This window comes from Tiliqua scincoides, chromosome 2, assembly GCF_035046505.1.
Source record: "Tiliqua scincoides isolate rTilSci1 chromosome 2, rTilSci1.hap2, whole genome shotgun sequence".
Lineage (NCBI taxonomy): Eukaryota > Metazoa > Chordata > Lepidosauria > Squamata > Scincidae > Tiliqua > Tiliqua scincoides.
In genome coordinates, this window is record NC_089822.1 from 261,643,184 (window position 1) to 261,659,974 (window position 16,791).

The 16,791-nt window shown below is 47.7% G+C and overlaps 1 long non-coding RNA gene across 1 annotated transcript in view; it reads right to left on the reverse strand.

Annotated features, from left to right (window-relative positions):
- LOC136640542 (uncharacterized) overlaps positions 1-16,791 on the reverse strand; it is a 72,150-nt gene that overhangs the window by 19,868 nt on the left and 35,491 nt on the right. The gene's annotated exons all lie outside the window — the stretch shown is intronic.

The window sequence follows — 16,791 nt, forward strand, 5'->3', positions numbered from 1 at the left end:
ACTCTGTGAGCCTTGCATTGGCCAGGCTGGGCTGATGCAAAGCTCTGGGGTGGGCGGGAGGGAGGTGGGAGGGAATTGTTCCTGTGGGGGGAGGGGGAGGAGCGGGAGGGTGGGATGGGATCCCGCAGTTATTCCGGATTCCCAACCCCGTTCCCGGGGAGAGCGGAGCAACTTCAAGCCACTCTGCTCTCCTCTGACTTATGGCACCTCAGGAGGTGGCGCAAGTCAGAGAAGACCCATTGGGGCCAGGACGCCTTACCCAGGGTTAAGGGGAAAAGTTTCCCCTTGCCTCTGGCTAAGCCGCCTTGCGCCCCTATCCTGTGCTGGATAAAGCACAAGCCTCTTGGCTTGCCTGTTTCAGCACAGGGTAGGACTTCGCCCTTAGATGTGCATAGGATTGCAGTGTTAGTGTTAATTTTTAAAATACATACATACATACATACATACATACATACATACATACATACATACATAGCCATCTGCTTATTTGCATCATGCCACTCTATTGACTATCATGGAACTTGTTTGTGAGAAGACATGCATAGGATTGGGTTATCCTATCCAAGTTTCCAGCATCAATGCAGCCCCAAGTTGTTGCAGGAACAAATGTTTCCTTACCGTGAGAACATCTCTGGGACTACTCCCCCCACCGCAGGATGCAGCACATGCCCCACTGGCAGGGCTGCATCAGTGCTGGAAAGTTGGATAGGATCGAGGCCTCAGTCTCCTAAACATGGCACTACAGTGCACTAATCTTCTCCTTGACCTGAATTCATATGTTATTTCGGTATTTGATGCTGGCCAGTCTTCCTTGGAATTTAATTGTGTTTTATCTTCGTTATATATTTCTTAAGATATATAGTGGGATTCTTTGCAGTATTAAAAATTGAAACCATCAGGAGAAAACAAAATGCCCAAAGTCCTTGATTTCCAAATGTTTGTGATAAAAATTTCACTTTTAAAATGGCACATTTGAATTGAAATGGAACAAATAAACGGAGATATGACGTGTGTTTTGTACATTTGAATTTCTCTCTTTTCACTTTCTGTATTTTTCTCTTAGTGCAAGGACTTCTGTGCAATAAATGCGCTTTCTTAAGCCCTGAGAACTGTCGACGATACAATGAAAAATCATGCAAGGCTAAACTATCTTGTTACTCATCATCAATCTACAATCGTAAGTAGACACACAATCATAGGGAGGTTCGATCCATGATCCACAGTGATTTGTAGAAATGTCTCTGCATTACTGTCATCCAGAATCCTCCTCAGACTACGTCCCATCTGCTTTCACAATGTCTGCAGTTGCTTAAAAGCTCAGTCCTATTTCTTGCCCCCAATGCTGATGCAGCCACACCATGGAGACAGGCACTGTATCCTATGGTGAGGGGACAAACAGAAGCCTCCTCTGGGTAAGGGGCATTTTGTTCTCTTACCCCAGATAAGCCCTCTGCCACCCTATGGGTCTTTGCAGAGACACACAAGTCCGGAAACGAGGGGACATGGCAAAGCCGGGCAGGGGGTACAGCACATTGGTGGTACCACTGCCACTGATAACAACCCACTGCCCACCCAGCAATGCCTCCTGGCAGCCCCACTCCCTGCCCCATTTCTCTCCTTCCCTGCTCCTTTGAGCCTCCTCCCTGCCCACTGCCCTACTCCCGTGCCGGCTTATCTGCACTAGGGCAGGTTGTGGGCTGCAGCACAAAGCCACTAAAGACTGTTGCCACTTCATAACAGTGGCTCAAAAATGGCTACTAGTGGTAAGTGCTGATCTCTGACAGTGAGAGAGTGCCCCAATGAATAGGATTGGCCATAAGCAAAGCAGGCAGAGAGATAAGTACACAAGTAGCTATGGGGAGGGAAGCTGTGAGGGCTGAGAGGCAGGTGGCCAGAGAAGGAGGCTGAGACTCACTCACAGTAACAAATATTCAGAGGAATATGCTCCTGAACTTCCATTTAGCCATCGTGACTCATAGTGATAGGCCGATCCTCCATTAAGTGGTCAAACCTCCTTTTGAAGCCACCCCGCATCTTGTGGCAGCAAATGCCACCAATTCATTGCCTGTTGTATGAGGGCATATTAAGCTTGGAATCTGCAGCCAGTCACTTTCACTGGGTGACTTTTGGCTGCAGCCTGAAGAGTGTGGGAGCCTTATGTCCTTCCATCCTCTGTCTGGACACTGGGCCTGGTTTGTTCTAAGTCTATTGTATTCAATCCCCCTCAGTCATTGCTTTTCAAAGTAGATCCAAACCCTTTCAATCAAAAACCCTCCGAGGACCTTCCCAGGATTGCGGCTCCTGCATTTGATTAGCCAGGTTGTGTTTTCAGGGGCTTTGGCTTTTCTCTGGGAGGCTGGAAATGTCCAAAAATAGCCATCACAGGGGAAAACACAGAGGGGAAACATGAGAGGAAACACGGGAAAACATGAGAGGTCACACATGGCTTCTCTGCTGGTTTTGGAAGTCACCTGTTACTGAATCAGGCACACCTTGACTCTCACTGTTGTTTTTCTTTAGCAAATGGAACTTTTGCTGGCGTGAAATACGGATGCAACGATTTTCCAGGTGCAGAAATGCGCTGTAACGAAACTTATAGGTCCGCTTACGACATTATAGTTAAAACCTGTTGCAACACTAACCAGTGCAATGGAAAACGTGCGCCGTTCCCTCCTACTAAATGTGAGAGACCTCCCTTGGCAGCAAGAGCGGGTGGAAGAAGCCCCAGGCTCCAGCTCCCCCTGCCTTCTTCTCCTTGAAGAGAGATCCAGACAGTGGCCATCACTTGATCCTGTTGGTCCTTTGCTTCCACTGTCTCTGTCTTATAATTTGTGCCCAAGACATTTGATCTGTCAAGAAGTGCAAGGAGGAAGAATAAACCTGCACCCTGACGCACCGTGTCCTTTCTCTCCTTTCGCTTGACATGAAACCTTTCTCAGTCAGCAGTTTGGTTGAAGGTGTGGAAGTGATGGTGGTTTTTCCTAGTTGGAGCATCTGTGAGGCACCTGTGCCTTTGCAGTTGGGCTGTTTCTCATACGTTCAGTGGGCACAGTCCAACCGTAGCTCAGCACCTGCTGGTTCCTCTGATTTCATGAGTTTTTAGACAAAAGGTTTGAAGACCCTGCAGGTCAAGCTCTTAGCCAGAGAAAGAAATAAGCCACCCCTGGTCTCTTTGGATGATCGATGTGCTTTTGCTAAAGAGTAGTTTGTCTTTCCCTTGAACTCTAAATGGTGCACTCCTAAGCCATCAGCTGCAGGAAGCCAATCATGCCTTCTCGGAAGGGCTTCTGTCATCTTGGGGTGTGTGTAGATAGCGCAATTAAAACATCAGCACATCATGTGGCTGCTGTGAAGAAGACAAATTCCAAGGTCATTAGGAAAGGGATGGAAAATAAGATTACTTGTATTATATTGCCCCCATAGAAACTTGAGTTGTGGACACGTCTGCTGGAGCACAGACTCAGTCAGCAAGAGTTTATGGACTTAAATAAAAGAAACCATGGGGAATTCACAGGAAAGAAGCTCTGACTGCAGCCTCTTTCCTTTCACAGCTACATCTCCTTTCCCCCCACTACTCAAGCAATTTTTGAGCCAGTTAACACTCGGCTTCCCCAAAATGGGTCTCCGAAAGATTTTATTCATGAACTTCTCTTGCAGTTGGGAGTTGCGTTTCATGCAGGAATCACCGAGACACACCCAGGGCTGGTGTCAGGCTACTTTGTGCCCTATACAAGGCTATAAACACACACACACACACACACACACACACACACACACACACACAGAGAGAGAGAGAGAGAGAGAGAGAGAGAGAGAGAGAGATGGAAATGGTGGATACGGGAGACACTATTCAAATACTGAAGCAGCCTCCCCGCTTCCCCATGCCCATTTCATTTTCTTGGGCTCCCCAAGACTCGTAAATTCTAAAAGTAAAGCTAAGCAAAGACATTCTTTCTCCCCTAAACTGGTATCCTTTCATTAGATGTTGGACTCAATATTCACAGATTGAAGTTGCTGGCATTTGATTTTAGCCAATAAATGTTAAAAGAGACTGTGCTATGAACAAAACAGCCAAGTGAGCATTTTACTCCATGTCAAGAAACACAGAGATGAAATGACAGCTCTGCAGCTGAATAACCAGGGCCAGAGAGTTCCTTGATGAACATCAGCCGGGCTCCATACCCATAGATAACAAATGTGCATAGAGGAATCTGTGGGGCTGGCAAAAGGACTTACTGGTAGGCACCTCTGGCAGAAAACTATTCACCCCGTTTCATAGCAGCCCTTTTTTAAAAGTTAGGAACTAGACTTGGTAGAGATAAAATGATGACATCTCTGATGAACTAATTAACACACCTCAACACAGGACCTAAATCTACTTCCTCCCAATAGCAGTGCTGTCTGGGGTGGTGACACTGTAATGCCACTTCCAGGTTTGGAGGAGGGCAGCAGCAGCTTCGCAATGTGGCTGCCACCACCCCACCCCTTCTGCAGCAGCTTCCTGGCCAATTGTCAGCTTCTGCTGTGCACAAGCTTCTTGCAGGAGCTTGGCGGAAGCTGAGAGTCAGATGGGAAGCTGTTGCTCAGTGACACCCAAGGCATGTGCCCTACCCAATGACAAGGGATAAGATAGTGCAAGTACTCCCTAAAAATGGCTGGAGTTCAATAGCAGCAGATACCCTTCAGAAGCAAAAAAATAAGAAAGAAAGAAAGAAAGAAAGAAAGAAAGAAAGAAAGAAAGAAAGAAAGAAAGAAAGAAAGTAAGTAAGTAAGTAAGTAAGTAAGTAAGTAAGTAAGTAAGTAAGTTAAGTGTTTGTAAGTCCAGACTTGGACCACTTTAACACATACATCTACCCAAAGAGAAAATTAGTCCTCATTTTCTTACATAGTGTAATAAGAAGGAAGTAGAAGTGACAATAGAATGGAGAAGGGATACTGATGGCTTTCTACCTATCTGTCTTAGGTCCCAATCCTAACCAACTTTCCAGCAGTGATGAAGCTGCAATTCAGCCTTAAAGTAAGGGAACAAATGTTCTCGCTCACACTGGGGAAGCCTCCATGACTGACCCTCCCTCACAGTGGGATGCAGCTATGCCCAGTTGGCACAGCTGCATCACTGCTGGAAAGTTGGATAGGATCAGGCCCTTCCAGTGGGAGGGATGACCAATCCTGTATGAGGCAGGAAAGTGGAGGACCCAGAGCAATACAGGTCTGTTCAAAACAGAATGAGAGACTGCAGTTCACCTCTTGTACAGGAAGCAATCTCACTCCGAGAACCAGCAATTTCACTAAGGCAGTCAGCCACTGCTGCTGAGGGGGACTGAGGTGTGTTCAACACGCTCCCTGCTGATGGTACATACACAAGGTCAGCACACCACCCAATCAAGTCAGGTTTTTGCCTCTGAAAGCATGGGATGTTTCTACTGGTCTTGAGGATCAGTTAGGGAGCATTCCGGTATATCAGAACACAGTGGGAAGCATCCTCAGGGTGAGATTTCAAGGGGGGAACTTTGGGTGACACCTTGGCATTACAGGGTCGGGAGCAGCTTAGCTGAAGGAGTGCCACCCCAGGGCACATCTTCCAGGGCTGTCCCCTGATGTGGGCAACCCTGTACTCTGAATGTGACTGCCCACACACGGCCTCCCTGGGTCTCGGAAGGCCTTCCAAGGCCTCAGCACAGTGGTTCCCAAACATTTTAGCACCGGGACCCACTTTTTAAAATGACACTCTACCAAGACCCACCTAGCTTTATAAGGCTGCAATCCTAACCACACTTTCCTGAGAGTAAGCCCCATTGTACAAAATAGGACTTATTTCAGAGTAGACCTGGTTAGGATTGTGCCCTAAGACTTTTTTAAAAAAGAGAACTAGAAAGAAGTAACAACCACCCTTAAACATTTATCTCCCTATATTTAGACCTGCTTACAAACTGCAGGAGCTGAGCTCTTTGCAGGATAGTTAGCAGCTACAGTGTCTGAGTTTTCAATAGCGTCAGGGCTTGAGGCAGTTATTTTATCTTTCTGTCACCCTTTGGTAACCCACCAAAAATCAGGTCATGACCTACCAATAGATCCCAACTCACACTTTGGGAAACACTGCCTTAGCACGTCACTTCTGGTTTTTTGGGCAAAACAGGAAGCCACATATTAAGACCTTCTGAGGCTGCACGCAGCATCCCTGAGCCTCAAAACACCCTCCGGACATGACCAGAGCACAGCTCCAGTCACGTTCTGGGGGCTGATTGCTGCAGGAGCATCATTGCCACCCCCCCAGACTTAGCCCAGAAGCACAGCATCTCCTGTGCCTGCCCAGCTACAGAGATAGCCTGTTTTTGACATACAAAAGGGGCATTCAAGAGTAAGTGGTTCAGGAAGAGGCTCATTAGCTTGTCCTGTAGAAAAGGCTGGGATGAGGGTGACAGAATTTATTGTAGCTTTGAACACACAAAGGCTCAGGCAATTCAGTTACTGGCCTAGATGGTGTTTGTTTTGCAGTTAGCGAGGAAATGTCTTTGGGCGCAATCATGCCCTTCACTTAGGCTGGTGCAAGTCCCTTGCGCTGGCCCAGGAGGGTTGCAAATGTCGCAAAGCGCCTCCTTAGGAGGAAGCTGGGCTCACCGAAGCGGGGGGGGGTGATGGCAAGCGATTGGTGGCCTTGGGGGGGGCGGGTGGGTGGGGAGCGGACCATGGACCACACTTTGAGCAACCCTGATTTATGTGAGCTTGCAAGCTAAGCTAGAAACTACTTTATTCTTCTTTTGAACTTGCCTCCAGTCTCAACCCCTCATATAGATTTGGGGAAGGCATCAAAGCTTTTTCATTCATTAGGAAAGGATTTGTGTGAACTATCCTGTTAGAAATGGTCAACGTTTATGCATACAAGTTCTGAGCATATTTTCAGATGTTCTTGTTAGACAATGTAAGACAATGAGGACACAATCCTAACCAGGTCTACTGAGAAGTAAGTCCTATTTTGTTCAATGCGGCTTACTCTAAGGAAAGTGTGGTTAGGATTGCAGCCTGAGTTGGGGAATTATTTAAGGAGACAGTTCAACTCACCTCAGAATCCAGGCAGAGCATGTAAGGCCCACATTCAGAGGCTTAAAGGAAAAAAATAAAGTATAGCCCAGTGTACTCCATGCTTTAAGAATCCTTTCTTTCAATGATCAGCTTTCAAGGTAGAAAGCAGATTTGGCTACTCCATACCTCTATGGCCAAAGCTTTTGGGGATTAATAGCCACATGGGAAAATGTAGGAAGCAGTGACGATTCTGGCTCCTGTGCTGCCTGGGGCCAGGACTAAAAAATGCTGGTCACATCTGGAGGCCTTCTGAGGATCTGAAAATATCACTTCCAGTTTTCCAAGAAACTGAAAGTGATGTTTTAAGGCCCTCTGGAGTGCAGCCTCTCCAGCCCTCAGAAGACCTCCAGATGGAGAGGCAGTGGAATGTGGGTGACACTCAGGGCAGCGTGGCTTGGGGGGCAGCACCCCCTTAGCCTTGCCTCCAGGAAAATTTGCACCCATGGACCCACTCCTCAGGTACGCCACTGACTCAATCACATCTTCCAGGCAAAGCAAGTTCACAGAGCTCTCCTCCCTGGGGTAAGTCAATTCTCACAACAACTTGTCATGTGCCTGGGTGGAGAGATTTTGAACAGGCCAGAATATACCGGATAAGAACCTCTGTTCTCTTTTGAGTGATCCGTTAACATCTTGTACTGGAGAAGTTATGTCATGTTCTCTGATGCAAAGGTAGGAATCATCTGGTAAGATAACAAGCAATGAAAAAAATCACTATTTTTATTCAATAATTATATAATAGAATAATTTCCATTTGTATCCAGAGCAGAGCTGTCCATTTGTCCACAACACTGTTGCTAACTTTGAAAGAAGGTCAACTTGAGAAGCAAGAAGACTGTGTGATGCCACAACGGTTGTCCTTGCAGGACTAAAAATTCTGGAGGAATATGCTGTTGAAAGTGTCCATTCAATTGCTGAACCGATTGCTGGTCAAATGGGAATGAATTCTCTTCTGTAACCCCTCTGTGCCTTTTTTGAACTGGACCAGATGAGTCAATGTTACCATAAAGATGTTGGTCACATGGACGTGCTGTACATTTTCTCTCGCTCATCTCCTGCTCATGGACCTTTCCAAGAAAGAGGTGAGGGTGGAAGCAGCCAGAGACTGCTTGGACTGCCATCCTTGATGTCATCGTCTAGCTGGAGCAATGGTGGCCACCCTATAAGAATGTTGTATGGCAGGCAAGGGAGAGTTGGGTACGCAGCGCAAGAATCTGTAGGGCTGGCAGGCCTGGCTGTGTTTGCCTCTGTCCGGGAAAAGTGCCAGAGTCTAAACAGACACAAACTCCTCCCCACAGCTGCAGCAAGGATTCCACGAAAACAGCAGCACCCTCTGTCTCCACACAGGAAGACGGAGGAAGTTATGAAAATGGGACACATGATAGTAGTTTTCACAGTTCTTGAAAACTGCATTTGTTTCTGACTTCTCTTTTCTGTCATAGTTTTTGTTTGGAAAGAATTGAAAATTTCAAGATCTGTTAAGTTTCTCTGCGTATAAAAATGTCCTCACTTTCTTTTCCTCCCCTTCCACTCTCCTATCCCTTCCTCAGATTACAAACAGATCTGAGTTTGTTATGCATCTTCTGATCTCTGCCTCAGTTTCCCCTAAGACCCCTTCCTTGCCTCCTTCCTTCCTCAAGGTTCTCCTCTCACCCTCCCTTGCATGGTTTGTGACCATCTACCTCTGTTTTATTCCTTCCTTTCCATTTCCCTCCATCTCTCTCTTATTCCCTCTTCCTTCCATGATGAAACATTTCTACCGCTTGACTCCTTTAGAGTGCAATCCTAGGTGCTCACTGGGCTGGCATAAGCCCCTTGCGCCACCCCAGGAGTGTTGCGGACATGCCAAAAGGTACATCTGCACCTTCTGGTGAGTTGGCTGGGCCAGAGCGAGGTCAGGTGCTGGCCTGCGGAGGCCAGATCCAGCCTCTGCACCTACACAGCCAGGTAAGTTTGGGTCGGCCTCCCTTGGTCAGCATGGGGTTTTGGGTGGGTACGGAGAGGGCGGACCAGTAGGCAGACCAACCTGGAGAGGAGGGTGGGACCAGCATCCAGCACCCTGGCCCCGGCCCAGTTAGCCTTACTCAGGCAGGCTGGCACAGTGATTTTGCTGGCAGAAATCCGAGTAACCCCATAGGGCTGGCTGGGGTGTTTCCTGGGGTAAGGGGACACAAGCCCCTTACTCCAAGTTATGCCTCAGCCTGCACCTCAGCTGCACTGGATACAGCACAGGCCAGTCCGCCTACCTGTTCCCACACAGGTTAAGATTGTGCTGCCCTTCCCTTTCCCTCCTTCCCTTCCTCTCCTTTCCAGCCTCCTTCCTAAATTCACCACCATCATCCTCTTCTTCTTCCTTCCCTCTTCAGCTTTGGGTGAACTACATTTGGCCGCACTGAGCTCTCCTCCTTCAGCATTTTCTTTCTCACACTCTTTGGCTCCATATGCCACCACATCCTGCTCTTTTCTTCCTTTCTTTCTCAACCACAGAGCTCTCCCCTGCTTTCCCCCCTACATTCTGAGGCTCAGGCAGTCCACAGAGCTCTCTTTTATTATTTCTTTTCTCACAGTGCCAGGCTCAATCTGCTGCCAATGGCTGCATTTTCTGCCCTCTTTTCTTTCCTCCATCATCAGGGTTAATTTGGCCACTACTTCTTTACTTTTTCTGACTTATCTGGGTCAACCTGGCCAGAGCGCGATACCATAGTCTTTCGAGACTGAAGGTTGCCAACTACTGATCTCTCCTCTATTCTCTATTCTTTTTGTTTTCTCTATTCTTTTTGTTTTCTCCTCTATTCTCTATTCTTTTTGTTTTCCCACCAGTCAGCTCCTCTTTATTCCTTGTTTTCTTTCTTTCTTTATCAGGCTTCCTTTGGCCACTGATCTGTGTCTCTTTCCCCTTTTCTGCTTCTCACTGAGCTTTCCTGATTCCAAACCCCCCCCCCCCATGTTATCAGGCTCAAATTTCCCACACATGGCCTCTTTTATTCCTCTTTTCCTTTCCTCCCCAATCAGGCTCAATTGTTGGGCCACCACTGACCTGGGTCTCATTTCTTTTATTTCCTACTGGGCTCTCCCTCATCCCATCTTTTTTCCTATGTTAGGAGGTTCCATTTCTCCTAACTTCTGTCTCTTTTATTCCTTCTCTTCTTCTTACATTATGAGACATTATGGCCACCCTTTTGTTCTTTCCCAGAGAGAGATCCCATTTTCCTTCTCTTTTTTCCTATTTACCTGGTTAAAAATGGCTCTCTCTTACCTCTTTTGTATTCCTTCTTCCCTTACTGACATTGCCAGGCTAAGTATGGCCACACTTCCTTTTCTTTTATTCCTTCTTTTCTTCTGACCTTCTCAGGCTCAGTTGGGCCAACACTTACCTCTGTCTTATTCCACTTTCTTTACCACCAAGCTCTCCCCTATTCCTCCACTTTCTATCAGGCTCAATTTGGCTACATTTAGTGCTACTGTACTCTTCATTTTCTTTCTTAGATTTTCAGGCTCTTTTTGGCCACTACTTACCTGTGTCTTCTTCCTGGTTTCTCTTTCCCACTGAACTCTCCTTCCTTTATTCTCCAATATCATCAAGCTCAAGCTGGCCAAATTTAGCTTCCTCTGATTCCTTCTTTTAATTTGGTCACCACTTACCTCTCATTCCATTTCTTTTTCTTTCTCAATTAGTTCCTAACAGGATCAATGTCCTCACACTTAATTCTCCTTTAATTCCTTTTTTTCTTCCTTAATTTTTTTTCCACTGGGCTCTCCCTTATTCCCCCCCCCTATATTGTGTTTTTGTTGTTGTTGGTATCAGGCTCAATTTGACAACCACTCAGCTCTCTCTGTTCTATCTTAAATTAAGGGCTGCATTTGAACTGTACATACTTATGGTTGCAATCCGAACCATACTTTCCTGAGAGTAAGCCTCACTGAGCAAAATAGGATTTACTTATGAGTAGACCTGGTTAGGATTGTGCCCTATGTGTCCTTACTTTTTTCCTTCCCACTGACCTCTCCCTTAGTCCAAGCTGTCCCTTATTTCAACTAGGTTATCAGGCTCAGTTTGGCCACACTTTGCTTTCTTCTGTTCCTCCTTCTTTAAACATTACCAGGGTCAACTGTGCCACAACTTTCCAGTGTTATTTATCCTCCTTTTCAAGTCAAGTGACAAGAATCCAAGCTGTGAAAACGCACATTTTTTGCTGACTCGTGTGAAATCGAGTCATGCGTGTCAAGCACTCAGGCAAACACTCGAATCCGGGGCTCCTAACCTGGGAGCTGCATTAATTTGGGCGAATTGAGTTTCCCACAGGCAGCTTGGGGTTGCGCCGCCTCCGCCTTGCCCAAAAGACCTCTTGCGTTGATCCGGAAGCTGGGATTTGCGCATGTGAGCAGCAACAAGCACAGCAGGGAACATTGTGTTTAGAGACAGGCTGGGGTGGTAGAGGGAAATGGTTAATGTTTTTGCTTGTTTTGGCTTTAAACTTGCAGGGTTGGGGGTTGCAGAAGTAACAATTTGAGCTGGGTGGGTACCCGCCAAGAGGGTCCTGCACATGTACAGAACATGGGGGAGGGAGGGGCTTCTTCTTGTCCCCTGGGCCATGCATGGGACAGAGGATGTGCGTCTCTGGGAGAGGGAGGGGGAAGGAGGAGTCATTTTTTGCCATAGGGACAAGTAGGTTTTGCAAGTGGGGGGGCTGGAGGAGGCAAAGGGAAGCTGGGGGGAGGCAGTTCCTGGAGGGATAGAAAAACAGCCACACATGGCTCGCATGTGCATTGTGTCACTCGCTTCCACGCAGCAAGCAACAGTTCTCTCTCTCTCTCTCTCTCTCTCTCTCTCTCTCTCTCTCTCTCTCTCGTGTCGCCCGTAGTTTTTTGCTAGGCAGGCAGGGTGGGGCGTCGTTGGAATATTCTGCTGCAGCGGCAGCGCTTTTATTTTGGGGGGTGCTTCTTATCCTAATCAGGACAGGGTTGCTTTCTTCTACTCAGGTTTTTGCTTTAATGGTACACACAGCAATGCACAGTGTTTCCCAACAATATTTCCATTCGCAGCCTGGTAACTTCAGCTTCTGTCTGTTGTGTTCCTGGCATCAACTCTGATCTCTCATCGTCAGCCAACCTGGGCAACAATATATGACTTTCTTTTAGAGACTGCATTAGGCAGCCAAATGAGCATTTACTAGTCTCCTGTCAGCTCCAGCAGGCAGTAATCTGTTGTGCTTTGCTGCAGCACAGAAAGGGCAGGCTCTCTCTCTCTCTCTCTCTCTCTCTCTCCCCTCCCCGATTGTGGGTAAGGGGTGAAGAAGCTAAAGCTCCGCTTCTCTCCACCAGCCAAGACAAGCATTCTGTTTTTTGGGGGTGCAGAGGAGTCAAGACACAGGCTCTCACACTCCATGCTGATGATTAGTTTAGAATATTGATTGCTTTCTCCGTTCTTATCAGCCAGACACGGGGATTTTTAAATCTCTCTTCTATCTCTAACAATAGGCAATACATACTCTGCTTCCAGAAGGAGGGGGGCTTTCTAGATCCACCACTTGATAGGATGGGTCACATTATAGTATGTTGGGTTGACTGGAGGCGGCCAGCCACTGCCCAGCTGGATGACAATCTCAGAAGAATACTATTATTTTCCTGCACAGACCTTGGGATACAGACTCGCTCCCTATCTCTTCGAAGTCACTCCTCCTCACTGCTATCTCGGATTCAGGGGAGATGGACCCTTAATTCCTCCCAGGAATCAACTATATTTTGGCCGGTCCCCTCCACTAGTCCTGCCCAACACAAAGAGGCCGGCACCAGGCAGCCTATTCTGACAACAAATTAGAAACCTTCCAGAAAAACAGTGCACTTTTTCCTTCCCTTTCCTGCTGACTCTCTTGAGATACGTAAGGAAAGTACAGTCAGTGTGTAGAGCTGAGCAGCAGAGCCTGATTTTTCCTAAGAGCTGCAGGCCTCCAATTAAGTCCAGGCATTCAGCTGCCCTTCCAGACCTGATGTCCTTCTCGCCCCAGCATCCTGCCTGGGGGAGCGGTAGAGTCCGTCTTTGGTTGCATCTCAAGCCCCAAACCCTCCGCTTTGAAGGCCAGGCAATTAGACTGCATACTGCCCATTTGGTCCTTGCTTCAAAGCAATGACTTCTTGCAGGGGAGGTCACGGATTCTTTTGGGTTCACCAACCTGCAGAAACTTGTCAACTATCTCACCTCTGCTCAGTGCTTTTTCTGCCAGTCCATCACTGGCAAATTTTCCTCCAACTTCCTCAGGAGCCTCACGGTCTGTCATCTAGCAAAGTTGTAGGAGTTTGAGTGTTCTGTATGCACACATGCTGCTGCTATGCCCTTCCAGAACATAAGAACAGCCCCACTGGATCAGGCCATAGGCCCATCTAGTTCAGCTTCCTGTATCTCACAGCAGCCCACCAAATGCCCCAGGGAGCACACCAGATAACAAAAGACCTGCATCCTGGTGCCCTCCCTTGAATCTGGCATTCTGATACGTAGCCCATTTCTAAAATCAGGAGGTTGCACATATGCATCACGGCTTGTAACCTGTAATCGATTTTTCCTCCAGAAACTTGTCCAATCCCCTTTTAAAAACGTCCAGGCCAGATGACATTACCACATCCTGTGGCAAGGAGTTCCACTGACCAACCACACGCTGAGTAAAGAAATATTTTCTTTTGTCTGTCCTAACTCTCCCAACACTCAATTTTAGTGGATGTCTCCTGGTTCTGGTGTTATGTGAGAGTGTAAAGAGCATCTCTCTAGCCACTTTATCCTTCCCATGCATAATTTTGTATGTCTCAATCATGTCCCATTTCATGTCCTCTCCTGCACAGACAGCGAATCAGAGCCCAACCAACACTTACGTATCTGCCAATCTGAAGCAAAGAGAATCCTGTGGAAGGGCGGTCTGGATCTTGGCCTGCTGTAGGTTGTTGCCATCACAGAGCCAGAGGCTGTGCGCAAAGCACAACAGCCTTATAAAAGGGCTGCTTGTGTTTGCCAACACCACTGCTGCATGAGGGAAAAAACCACGTTCCTTCGTATCGTGCCAGAGGTCTGCGTTCTCCACGCTGGCACCCCCCTCCACCTTGGGAAGGCTGGCTGCTGGGCCAGTCCTCCTGATAAGGGAAGTCTGTCATGAGGGCTTTCACCATGTTGCCCGCATTGTCTGTTGCCACATACCTCACCTTCTCCTTGTTCTGGAAAGAGGGGCACACCCCTTCAAAGACCTCGTGGATGTTTGCAACGGTATGCCTCATCCGAAATTGTTGGAAAGCAAGCAAGCAATCTGGTCTTCAGCTCAAAGTCCACAATGGGATGCACCATCACCCTGAGGTTGCTGCACCTTCTGTGGTCCGAGCAGATGTTGAAGGTCAGAACCACATTGCCTGCCCGTGCCAGAAGGCTGCAGTCGTCAGCTTTAGCCACAGAGTACCGTCTGTCTGTTTCAATGCAAACCAGCTTTTGGTTCATCTCTCGACAACAAGGGTCCAACTCCTCGCAGAAGTATAGAAATTGTGGCCTTTCCACCAACGACAGACGGAAGTAATGCCCAACGATTAACTTGTGGACGGCAGACCTCAGGATTCTCTTCTGCTTCGGATTGGTAGCCGCCTACGTGTTGGTTGGGCCCTGATTTGCTGTCCGTGCAGAAGAGGACATGAAACTGGACAGGGTGAAGGCAGCCAGAAAACTGTGCACATACATAACACTCAAACTCCTCCACCTTCACCCTATGACAGGACATGAGGTGCCTGAGGAAGCTGGAGGACGATTTGTCGCTGATTGTGGTCTGGCAGAAAAAGCACTGAGCAGAGGTGAGATGGTTGGCAAGTTTCTGCAAGCTGGTGAACCCAAAAGAATCCGTGTCCTCCCCTGCAGGAACTCATTGCTTTGAAGCAAGGACCGAGTGGGCAGTACGCAGTCTAATCTGCCTGGCCTTCAAAGCGGAGGGTTTGGGGCTTGAGATGCAACCAAAGACGGACTCTACCGCTCCCCCAGGCAGGATGCTGGGGCGAGAAGGACATCAGGTCTGGAAGGGCAGCTGAATGCCTGGACTTAATTGGAGGCCTGCAGCTCTTAGGAAAAATCAGGCTCTGCTGCTCAGCTTTACACACTGACTGTACTTTCCTTCTGGAGGCAGAGTATGTATTGCCTACTGTTAGAAATAGAAGATAGATTTTTAAAACCCCGTGTCTGGCTGAACAGAGAAAGCAATCAATATTCTAAACTAATCATAAGTAAGGAGTGTGAGAGCCCCCAGAAACCAAATACTTGTCTTGGCTGGTGGAGAGAAGCAGAGCTTTTGGTTCTTCACCCCTTACACACAATCAGTGTGAGAGAGAGAGGACTAGTGACCCTGCCTTTTCTGTGCTGGAGAAAAGCACACCAGATCACTGCCTGCTGGAGCTGACAGGAGACTAGAACTTTCTGTCTTTCTTTCCTGGTTACATCTTTGGCTGCCTAATGCAGTCTCTAAAAGAAAGTAGGATATCATTGCCTAGGCTGGCTGACGATGAGAGATCAGAGTTGATGCCAGGAACCCAACCCACAGAAGCTGAAGCTACCGGGCTGGGAACGAAAGTATTGTTGAGAAACGCTGTGCATTGCTGTCTATAACATTAAAGCAAAAACGTGAGCAGAAGAAAACGACCCTGCCCTGAGTAGGATAAGAAGCACCCCAAAAAAGAAAGGCGCTGCTGCTGCTGCAGAATATCCCAACGACGCCCCCCAGCTTCCCCTCCCCTCCTCCAGCACCCCCACTTGCAAAACCTACTTGTCCCTATGACAAAAAATGACTCCTCCTTCCCCCTCCCTCTCCCAGAGACACACATCCTCTGTCCCATGGATGGCCCAGGGGACAAGAAGAAGCCCTTCCCTCCCCCGTGTTCTGTACATGTGCAGGATCCTCAGGGCGGGTACCCACCCAGCTCAAATTGTTACTTCTGCAACCCCCAACCCTGCAAGTTTTAAGCCAAAACAAGCAAAAACATTAACTATTTCCCTCCACCACCCCAGCCTGTCTCTAAACACAATGTTCCCTGCTGTGCTTGTTGCTGCTCACATGCGCAAATCCGAGCTTCCGGATCAACGCCAGAGGTCTTTTGCGCGAGGCGGCGGTGGCCATGCAACCCCAAGTCTTTTGTGGGCGACCTGAGTCGCCCAAATTCATGGTGACTCCCGTGTCAGGAACCCCAGACTCAAGTGTTGGCCCGATTATCTGACACACATGACTCGAGTCTGCACAAGTCAGCCAAAAACGCTCATTTTTGCGACTTGGACTTGAGTCACTTGAATCAAGTTCCCATCCCTGCAATTGGAACACTCATGGCTCTGCCTGCGGCTTTGTTTCCTGTTTTGGGTTATCTGTCTCATTTTGGCCATTTCTTCCCTGTTCCTTCCCCACTGAGCTCTTCCTCATTCCTTGTTTCTTTCCTACATTATCAGGCTCCGTTTGTCACTAAACTCTCTTTTATTCCTTCCTTTCATTCTTATGTTAACAGACTAACTACCACTTACCCTAACTACCACTTACCTGTGACTTAGTCCGTTTTTCTTTCTCATCAGTGAGCTTTCCCATATTCCACCTTTCCCTCCCTGTGTTATCAGGCTCAGTCTGGACTCACAGCTCTTTTTTATTCCTTCATTTCTTTTTTCAATTATGAGGCTGTGTTTGGCTAGTCCTGACCTGAGTATTATTCTTTTTTCCCTTC